Source organism: Myxine glutinosa, chromosome 2, assembly GCF_964187855.1.
Source record: "Myxine glutinosa chromosome 2, kmMyxGlut1.1, whole genome shotgun sequence".
NCBI classification, from domain to species: Eukaryota; Metazoa; Chordata; class Myxini; order Myxiniformes; family Myxinidae; genus Myxine; species Myxine glutinosa.
In genome coordinates, this window is record NC_136262.1 from 225,101,369 (window position 1) to 225,111,955 (window position 10,587).

Consider the following 10,587-nt stretch of genomic DNA (forward strand, 5'->3'; position numbering starts at 1 on the left):
AACCACTTTTCGCACTTGTGTTGGTGCAGGAAACCACTTTTGCACTTGTATTAGTGTGGAAAAACCACTTTTCGCACTTGTGTTCGTGTTGAAAAACCACTTTTCGCACTTGTGTTAGTGTTGAAAAACCACTTTTCGCACCTGTGTTGGTGCAGGAAACCACTTTTGCACTTGTATTAGTGTGGAAAAAACACTTTTTGCACTTGTGATAGTGTTGAAAAACAACTTTTCGCACTTGTGTTAGTGTTGAAAAACCACTTTTCGCACTTGTGTTGGTGCAGGAAACCACTTTTGCACTTGTATTAGTGTGGAAAAAACACTTTCCGCACTTGTGTTAGTGTTGAAAAACCACTTTTCGCACTTGTGTTGGTGCAGGAAACTTCTTTTGCACTTGTATTAGTGTAGAAAAAACACTTTTTGCACTTGTGATAGTGTTGAAAAACCACTTTTCGCACTTGTGTTAGTGTTGAAAACCCACTTTTCGCACATGTGTTAGTGAAGGAAACCACTTTTCGCACTTGTGTTGGTGCAGGAAACCACTTTTGCACTTGTATTAGTGTGGAAAAAACACTTTTCGCACTTATGTTAGTGTTGAAAAATCACTTTTCGCACTTGTGTTAGTGAAGGAAACCACTTTTCGCACTTGTGTTGGTGCAGGAAACCACTTTTGCACTTGTATTAGTGTTGAAAAACCACTTTTCGCACTTGTGTTGGTGCAGGAAACCACTTTTGCACTTGTATTAGTGTGGGAAAAAACACTTTTTGCACTTGTGATAGTGTTCAAAAACCACTTTTCGCACTTGTGTTAGTGTTGAAAATCCACTTTTCCCACTTGTGTTGGTGCAGGAAACTACTTTTGCACTTGGATTAGTGTGGAAAAACCACGTTTGCACTTGTATTAGTGTGGAAAAACACTTTTTGCACTTGTGATAGTGTCGAAAAACCACTTTTCGCACTTGTGTTGGTGCAGGAAACCACTTTTGCACTTGTATTAGTGTGGAAAAAACACTTTTCGCACTTGTGTTAGTGTTGAAAAACCACTTTTCGCACTTGTGTTAGTGTTGAAAAACAACTTTTCGCACTTGTGTTGGTGCAGGAAACCACTTTTGCACTTGTATAAGAGTGGAAAAAACACTTTTCGCACTTGTGTTAGTGTTGAAAAACCACTTTTCGCACTTGTGTTGGTGTTGAAAAACAACTTTTCGCACTTGTGTTGGTGTGGAAAAACCACTTTTCGCACTTGTGTTAGTGTTGAAAAACCACTTTTCGCACTTGTGTTCGTGTTGAAAAACCACTTTTCGCACTTGTATTGGTGCAGGAAACCACTTTTGCACTTGTATTAGTGTGGAAAAAACACTTATTGCACTTGGGATAGTGTTGAAAAACCACTTTTCGCACTTGTGTTAGTGTTGAAAAACCCCTTTTCGCACTTGTGTTGGTGCAGGAAACCACTTTTGCACTTGTATTAGTGTGGAAAAACACTTTTTGCACTTGTGATAGTGTTGAAAAACCACTTTTCGCACTTTTGTTAGTGTTGAAAAACCACTTTTCGCACTTGTGTTGGTGCAGGAAACCACTTTTGCACTTGTATTAGTGTGGAAAAACTACTTTTCGCACATGTATTAGTGTGGAAAAACTACTTTTCGCACTTGTGTTGGTGCAGGAAACCACTTTTGCACTTGTATTAGTGTGGGAAAAACACTTTTCGCACTTGTATTAGTGTGGAAAAACTACTTTTCGCACTTGTGTTGGTGCAGGAAACCACTTTTGCACTTGTATTAGTGTGGAAAAACCACTTTTCGCACTTGTGTTAGTGTTGAAAAACCACTTTTCGCACTTGTGTTAGTGTTGAAAAACCACTTTTCACACTTGTGTTGGTGCAGGACACCACTTTTGCACTTGTATTAGTGTGGACAAAACACTTTTCGCACTTGTATTAGTGTGGAAAACCACTTTTCGCACTTGTGTTGGTGCAGGAAACCACTTTTGCACTTGTATAAGTGTGGAAAAACCACTTTTCGCACTTGTGTTCGTGTTGAAAAACCACTTTTCGCACTTGTGTTAGTGTTGAAAAACCACTTTTCGCACTTGTGTTGGTGCAGGAAACCACTTTTGCACTTGTATTAGTGTGGAAAAAACACTTTTCGCACTTGTGTTAGTGTTGAAAAACCACTTTTCGCACTTGTGTTGATGCAGGAAACTTCTTTTGCACTTGTATTAGTGTAGAAAAAACACTTTTTGCACTTGTGATAGTGTTGAAAAACCACTTTTCGCACCTGTGTTAGTGTTGAAAACCCACTTTTCGCACATGTGTTAGTGAAGGAAACCACTTTTCGCACTTGTGTTGGTGCAGGAAACCACTTTTGCACTTGTATTAGTGTGGAAAAAACACTTTTCGCACTTGTGTTAGTGTTGAAAAATCACTTTTCGCACTTGTGTTAGTGAAGGAAACCACTTTTCGCACTTGTGTTGGTGCAGGAAACCACTTTTGCACTTGTATTAGTGTGGAAAAAACACTTTTTGCACTTGGGATAGTGTTGAAAAACCACTTTTCGCACTTGTGTTAGTGTTGAAAAACCACTTTTCGCACTTGTGTTGGTGCAGGAAACCAATTTTGCACTTGTATTAGTGTGGAAAAAACACTTTTTGCACTTGTGATAGTGTTGAAAAACCACTTTTCGCACTTGTGTTAGTGTTGAAAATCCACTTTTCGCACTTGTGTTGGTGCAGGAAACCACTTTTGCACTTGTATTAGAGTGGAAAAAACACTTTTCGCACTTGTGTTAGTGTTGAAAAACCACTTTTCGCACTTGTGTTGGTGTTGAAAAACAACTTTTCGCACTGGTGTTGGTGTGGAAAAACCACTTTTCGCACTTGTATTAGTGTGGAAAAAACACTTATTGCACTTGGGATAGTGTTGAAAAACCACTTTTCGCACTTGTGTTAGTGTTGAAAAACCACTTTTCGCACTTGTGTTGGTGCAGGAAACCACTTTTGCACTTGTATTAGTGTGGAAAAAACACTTTTTGCACTTGTGATAGTGTTGAAAAACCACTTTTCGCACTTGTGTTAGTGTTGAAAAACCACTTTTCGCACTTGTGTTGGTGCAGGAAACCACTTTTGCACTTGTATTAGTGTGGAAAAACTACTTTTCGCACATGTATTAGTGTGGAAAAACTACTTTTCGCACTTGTGTTGGTGCAGGAAACCACTTTTGCACTTATATTAGTGTGGGAAAAACACTTTTCGCACTTGTATTAGTGTGGAAAAACTACTTTTCGCACTTGTGTTGGTGCAGGAAACCACTTTTGCACTTGTATTAGTGTGGAAAAACCACTTTTCGCACTTGTGTTAGTGTTGAAAAACCACTTTTCGCACTTGTGTTAGTGTTGAAAAACCACTTTTCACACTTGTGTTGGTGCAGGACACCACTTTTGCACTTGTATTAGTGTGGACAAAACACTTTTCGCACTTGTATTAGTGTGGAAAACCACTTTTCGCACTTGTGTTGGTGCAGGAAACCACTTTTGCACTTGTATTAGTGTGGAAAAACCACTTTTCGCACTTGTGTTCGTGTTGAAAAACCACTTTTCGCACTTGTGTTAGTGTTGAAAAACCACTTTTCGCACCTGTGTTGGTGCAGGAAACCACTTTTGCACTTGTATTAGTGTGGAAAAAACACTTTTTGCACTTGTGATAGTGTTGAAAAACAACTTTTCGCACTTGTGTTAGTGTTGAAAAACCACTTTTCACACTTGTGTTGGTGCAGGAAACCACTTTTGCACTTGTATTAGTGTGGAAAAAACACTTTTCGCACTTGTGTTAGTGTTGAAAAACCACTTTTCGCACTTGTGTTGGTGCAGGAAACTTCTTTTGCACTTGTATTAGTGTAGAAAAAACACTTTTTGCACTTGTGATAGTGTTGAAAAACCACTTTTCGCACTTGTGTTAGTGTTGAAAACCCACTTTTCGCACATGTGTTAGTGAAGGAAACCACTTTTCGCACTTGTGTTGGTGCAGGAAACCACTTTTGCACTTGTATTAGTGTGGAAAAAACACTTTTCGCACTTATGTTAGTGTTGAAAAATCACTTTTCGCACTTGTGTTAGTGAAGGAAACCACTTTTCGCACTTGTGTTGGTGCAGGAAACCACTTTTGCACTTGTATTAGTGTGGAAAACCACTTTTTGCACTTGTGATAGTGTTGAAAAACCACTTTTCGCACTTGTTAGTGTTGAAAAACCACTTTTCGCACTTGTGTTAGTGCAGGAAACCACTTTTGCACTTGTATTAGTGTGGAAAAAACACTTTTTGCACTTGTGTTAGTGTTGAAAAACCACTTTTCGCACTTGTGTTGGTGAAGGAAACCACTTTTCGCACTTGTGTTGGTGAAGGAAACCACTTTTGCACTTGTATTAGTGTGGAAAAAACACTTTATGCACTTGTGATAGTGTTGAAAAACCACTTTTCGCACTTGTGTTAGTGTTGAAAAACCACTTTTCGCACTTGTGTTGGTGCAGGAAACCACTTTTGCACTTGTATTAGTGTGGGAAAAAACACTTTTTGCACTTGTGATAGTGTTGAAAAACCACTTTTCGCACTTGTGTTAGTGTTGAAAATCCACTTTTCCCACTTGTGTTGGTGCAGGAAACTACTTTTGCACTTGGATTAGTGTGGAAAAACCACGTTTGCACTTGTATTAGTGTGGAAAAAACACTTTTTGCACTTGTGATAGTGTCGAAAAACCACTTTTCGCACTTGTGTTGGTGCAGGAAACCACTTTTGCACTTGTATTAGTGTGGAAAAAACACTTTTCGCACTTGTGTTAGTGTTGAAAAACCACTTTTCGCACTTGTGTTAGTGTTGAAAAACAACTTTTCGCACTTGTGTTGGTGCAGGAAACCACTTTTGCACTTGTATAAGAGTGGAAAAAACACTTTTCGCACTTGTGTTAGTGTTGAAAAACCACTTTTCGCACTGGTGTTGGTGTGGAAAAACCACTTTTCGCACTTGTGTTAGTGTTGAAAAACCACTTTTCGCACTTGTGTTCGTGTTGAAAAACCACTTTTCGCACTTGTATTGGTGCAGGAAACCACTTTTGCACTTGTATTAGTGTGGAAAAAACACTTATTGCACTTGGGATAGTGTTGAAAAACCACTTTTCGCACTTGTGTTAGTGTTGAAAAACCCCTTTTCGCACTTGTGTTGGTGCAGGAAACCACTTTTGCACTTGTATTAGTGTGGAAAAACACTTTTTGCACTTGTGATAGTGTTGAAAAACCACTTTTCGCACTTTTGTTAGTGTTGAAAAACCACTTTTCGCACTTGTGTTGGTGCAGGAAACCACTTTTGCACTTGTATTAGTGTGGAAAAACTACTTTTCGCACATGTATTAGTGTGGAAAAACTACTTTTCGCACTTGTGTTGGTGCAGGAAACCACTTTTGCACTTGTATTAGTGTGGGAAAAACACTTTTTGCACTTGTATTAGTGTGGAAAAACTACTTTTCGCACTTGTGTTGGTGCAGGAAACACTTTTGCACTTGTATTAGTGTGGAAAAACCACTTTTCGCACTTGTGTTAGTGTTGAAAAACCACTTTTCGCACTTGTGTTAGTGTTGAAAAACCACTTTTCACACTTGTGTTGGTGCAGGACACCACTTTTGCACTTGTATTAGTGTGGACAAAACACTTTTCGCACTTGTATTAGTGTGGAAAACCACTTTTCGCACTTGTGTTGGTGCAGGAAACCACTTTTGCACTTGTATTAGTGTGGAAAAACCACTTTTCGCACTTGTGTTCGTGTTGAAAAACCACTTTTCGCACTTGTGTTAGTGTTGAAAAACCACTTTTCGCACTTGTGTTGGTGCAGGAAACCACTTTTGCACTTGTATTAGTGTGGAAAAAACACTTTTCGCACTTGTGTTAGTGTTGAAAAACCACTTTTCGCACTTGTGTTGGTGCAGGAAACTTCTTTTGCACTTGTATTAGTGTAGAAAAAACACTTTTTGCACTTGTGATAGTGTTGAAAAACCACTTTTCGCACTTGTGTTAGTGTTGAAAACCCACTTTTCGCACATGTGTTAGTGAAGGAAACACTTTCGCACTTGTGTTGGTGCAGGAAACCACTTTTGCACTTGTATTAGTGTGGAAAAAACACTTTTCGCACTTGTGTTAGTGTTGAAAAATCACTTTTCGCACTTGTGTTAGTGAAGGAAACCACTTTTCGCACTTGTGTTGGTGCAGGAAACCACTTTTGCACTTGTATTAGTGTGGAAAAAACACTTTTTGCACTTGGGATAGTGTTGAAAAACCACTTTTCGCACTTGTGTTAGTGTTGAAAAACCACTTTTCGCACTTGTTTTGGTGCAGGAAACCAATTTTGCACTTGTATTAGTGTGGAAAAAACTATTTTTGCACTTGTGATAGTGTTGAAAAACCACTTTTCGCACTTGTGTTAGTGTTGAAAAACAACTTTTCGCACTTGTGTTGGTGCAGGAAACCACTTTTGCACTTGTATTAGTGTGGAAAAAACACTTTTCGCACTTGTGTTAGTGTTGAAAAACCACTTTTCGCACTTGTGTTAGTGTTGAAAAACAACTTTTCGCACTTGTGTTGGTGCAGGAAACCACTTTTGCACTTGTATAAGAGTGGAAAAAACACTTTTCGCACTTGTGTTAGTGTTGAAAAACCACTTTTCGCACTTGTGTTAGTGTTGAAAAACCACTTTTCGCACTTGTGTTCGTGTTGAAAAACCACTTTTCGCACTTGTGTTCGTGTTGAAAAACCACTTTTCGCACTTGTATTGGTGCAGGAAACCACTTTTGCACTTGTATTAGTGTGGAAAAAACACTTATTGCACTTGGGATAGTGTTGAAAAACCACTTTTCGCATTTGTGTTAGTGTTGAAAAACCCCTTTTCGCACTTGTGTTGGTGCAGGAAACCACTTTTGCACTTGTATTAGTGTGGAAAAACACTTTTTGCACTTGTGATAGTGTTGAAAAACCACTTTTCGCACTTTTGTTAGTGTTGAAAAACCACTTTTCGCACTTGTGTTGGTGCAGGAAACCACTTTTGCACTTGTATTAGTGTGGAAAAACTACTTTTCGCACATGTATTAGTGTGGAAAAACTACTTTTCGCACTTGTGTTGGTGCAGGAAACCACTTTTGCACTTGTATTAGTGTGGGAAAAACACTTTTCGCACTTGTATTATTGTGGAAAAACTACTTTTCGCACTTGTGTTGGTGCAGGAAACCACTTTTGCACTTGTATTAGTGTGGAAAAACCACTTTTCGCACTTGTGTTAGTGTTGAAAAACCACTTTTCGCACTTGTGTTAGTGTTGAAAAACCACTTTTCACACTTGTGTTGGTGCAGGACACCACTTTTGCACTTGTATTAGTGTGGACAAAACACTTTTCGCACTTGTATTAATGTGGAAAACCACTTCTCGCACTTGTGTTGGTGCAGGAAACCACTTTTGCACTTGTAATAGTGTGGAAAAACCACTTTTTGCACTTGTGTTCGTGTTGAAAAACCACTTTTCGCACTTGTGTTAGTGTTGAAAAACCACTTTTCGCACTTGTGTTGGTGCAGGAAACCACTTTTGCACTTGTATTAGTGTGGAAAAAACACTTTTCGCACTTGTGTTAGTGTTGAAAAACCACTTTTCGCACTTGTGTTGGTGCAGGAAACTTCTTTTGCACTTGTATTAGTGTAGAAAAAACACTTTTTGCACTTGTGATAGTGTTGAAAAACCACTTTTCGCACTTGTGTTAGTGTTGAAAACCCACTTTTCGCACATGTGTTAGTGAAGGAAACCACTTTTCGCACTTGTGTTGGTGCAGGAAACCACTTTTGCACTTGTATTAGTGTGGAAAAAACACTTTTCGCACTTGTGTTAGTGTTGAAAAATCACTTCGCACTTGTGTTAGTGAAGGAAACCACTTTTCGCACTTGTGTTGGTGCAGGAAACCACTTTTGCACTTGTATTAGTGTGGAAAACCACTTTTTGCACTTGTGATAGTGTTGAAAAACCACTTTTTCGCACTTGTGTTGGTGCAGGAAACCACTTTTGCACTTGTATTAGTGTGGACAAAACACTTTTCGCACTTGTATTAGTGTGGAAAACCACTTTTCGCACTTGTGTTGGTGCAGGAAACCACTTTTGCACTTGTATTAGTGTGGAAAAACCACTTTTCGCACTTGTGTTAGTGTTGAAAAATCACTTTTCGCACTTGTGTTAGTGAAGGAAACCACTTTTCGCACTTGTGTTGGTGCAGGAAACCACTTTTGCACTTGTATTAGTGTGGAAAAAACACTTTTCGCACTTGTGTTAGTGTTGAAAAATCACTTTTCGCACTTGTGTTAGTGAAGGAAACCACTTTTCGCACTTGTGTTGGTGCAGGAAACCACTTTTGCACTTGTATTAGTGTGGAAAACCACTTTTTGCACTTGTGATAGTGTTGAAAAAACCACTTTTTGCACTTGTGTTGGTGCAGGAAACCACTTTTACACTTGTATTAGTGTGGAAAAACCACTTTTCGCACTTGTGTTAGTGTTGAAAAACCACTTTTCGCACTTGTGTTAGTGTTGAAAAACCACTTTTCGCACTTGTGTTGGTGCGGGAAACCACTTTTGCACTTGTATTAGTGTGGAAAAAACACTTTTTGCACTTGATTGTGTTGAAAAACCACTTTTCGCACTTGTGTTACGTGAAGGAAACCACTTTTCGCACTTGTGTTGGTGCAGGAAACCACTTTTACACTTGCATTAGTGTGGAAAAAACACTTTTTGCACTTGTGATAGTGTTGAAAAACCACTTTTCGCACTTGTGTTAGTGTTGAAAAACCACTTTTCGCACTTGTGTTGGTGCGGGAAACCACTTTTGCACTTGTATTAGTGTGGAAAAAACACTTTTTGCACTTGATTGTGTTGAAAAACCACTTTTCGCACTTGTGTTAGTGTTGAAATACCACATTTCGCACTTGTTGGTGCAGGAAACCACTTTTGCACTTGTATTAGTGTGGAAAAAAACACTTTTTGCACTTGTGATAGTGTTGAAAAACCACTTTTCACACTTGTGTTAGTGTTGAAAAACCACTTTTCGCACTTGTGTTAGTGTTGAAAAACCACTTTTCGCACTTGTGTTGGTGTTGAAAATCAACTTTTCGCACTGGTGTTCGTGTTGAAAAACCACTTTTCGCATTTGTGTTGGTGCAGGAAACCACTTTTGCACTTGTATTAGTGTGGAAAAAACACTTTTTGCACTTGGGATAGTGTTGAAAAACCACTTTTCGCACTTGTGTTAGTGTTGAAAAACCACTTTTCGCACTTGTGTTGGTGCAGGAAACCACTTTTGCACTTGTATTAGTGTGGAAAAAACACTTTTTGCACTTGTGATAGTGTTGAAAAACCACTTTTCGCACTTTTGTTAGTGTTGAAAAACCACTTTTCGCACTTGTGTTGGTGAAGGAAACCACTTTTGCACTTGTATTAGTGTGGAAAAACTACTTTTCGCACTTGTATTAGTGTGGAAAAACTACTTTTCGCACTTGTGCTGGTGGAGGAAACCACTTTTGCACTTGTATTAGTGTGGGAAAAACACTTTTCGCACTTGTATTAGTGTGGAAAACTACTTTTCGCACTTGTGTTGGTGCAGGAAACCACTTTTGCACTTGTATTAGTGTGGAAAAACCACTTTTCGCACTTGTGTTAGTGTTGAAAAACCACCTTTCACACTTGTGTTAGTGTTGAAAAACCACTTTTCGCACTTGTGTTGGTGCAGGAAACCACACACTTTTGCACTAGTATTAGTGTGGAAAAACACTTTTTGCACTTGTGATAGTGGTGAAAAACCACTTTTCGCACTTATGTTAGTGTTGAAAAACAACTTTTCGCACTTGTGTTGGTGCAGGAAACCACTTTTGCACTTGTATTAGTGTGGAAAAACCACTTTTTGCACTTGTGATAGTGTTGAAAAACCACTTTTCGCACTTGTGTTGGTGCAGGAAACCACTTTTGCACTTGTATTAGTGTGGAAAAACCACTTTTCGCACTTGTCTTAGTGTTGAAAAACCACTTTTCGCACTTGTGTTAGTGTTGAAAAACCACTTTTCGCACTTGTGTTGGTGCAGGAAACCACTTTTGCACTTGTATTAGTGTAGAAAAAACACTTTTTGCACTTGTGATAGTGTTGAAAAACCACTTTTCGCACTTGTGTTAGTGTTGAAAACCCCACTTTTCGCACATGTGTTCGTGAAGGAAACCACTTTTCGCACTTGTGTTGGTGCAGAAAACCACTTTTGCACTTGTATTAGTGTGGAAAAACCACTTTTCGCACTTGTGTTAGTGTTGAAAAACCACTTTTTGCACTTGTGTTGGTGCAGGAAACCACTTTTGCACTTGTATTAGTGTGGACAAAACACTTTTCGCACTTGTATTAGTGTGGAAAACCACTTTTCGCACTTGTGTTGGTGCAGGAAACCACTTTTGCACTTGTATTAGTGTGGAAAAACCACTTTTCGCACTTGTGTTAGTGTTGAAAAACCACTTTTCGCACTTGTGTTGGTGCAGGAAACCACTTTT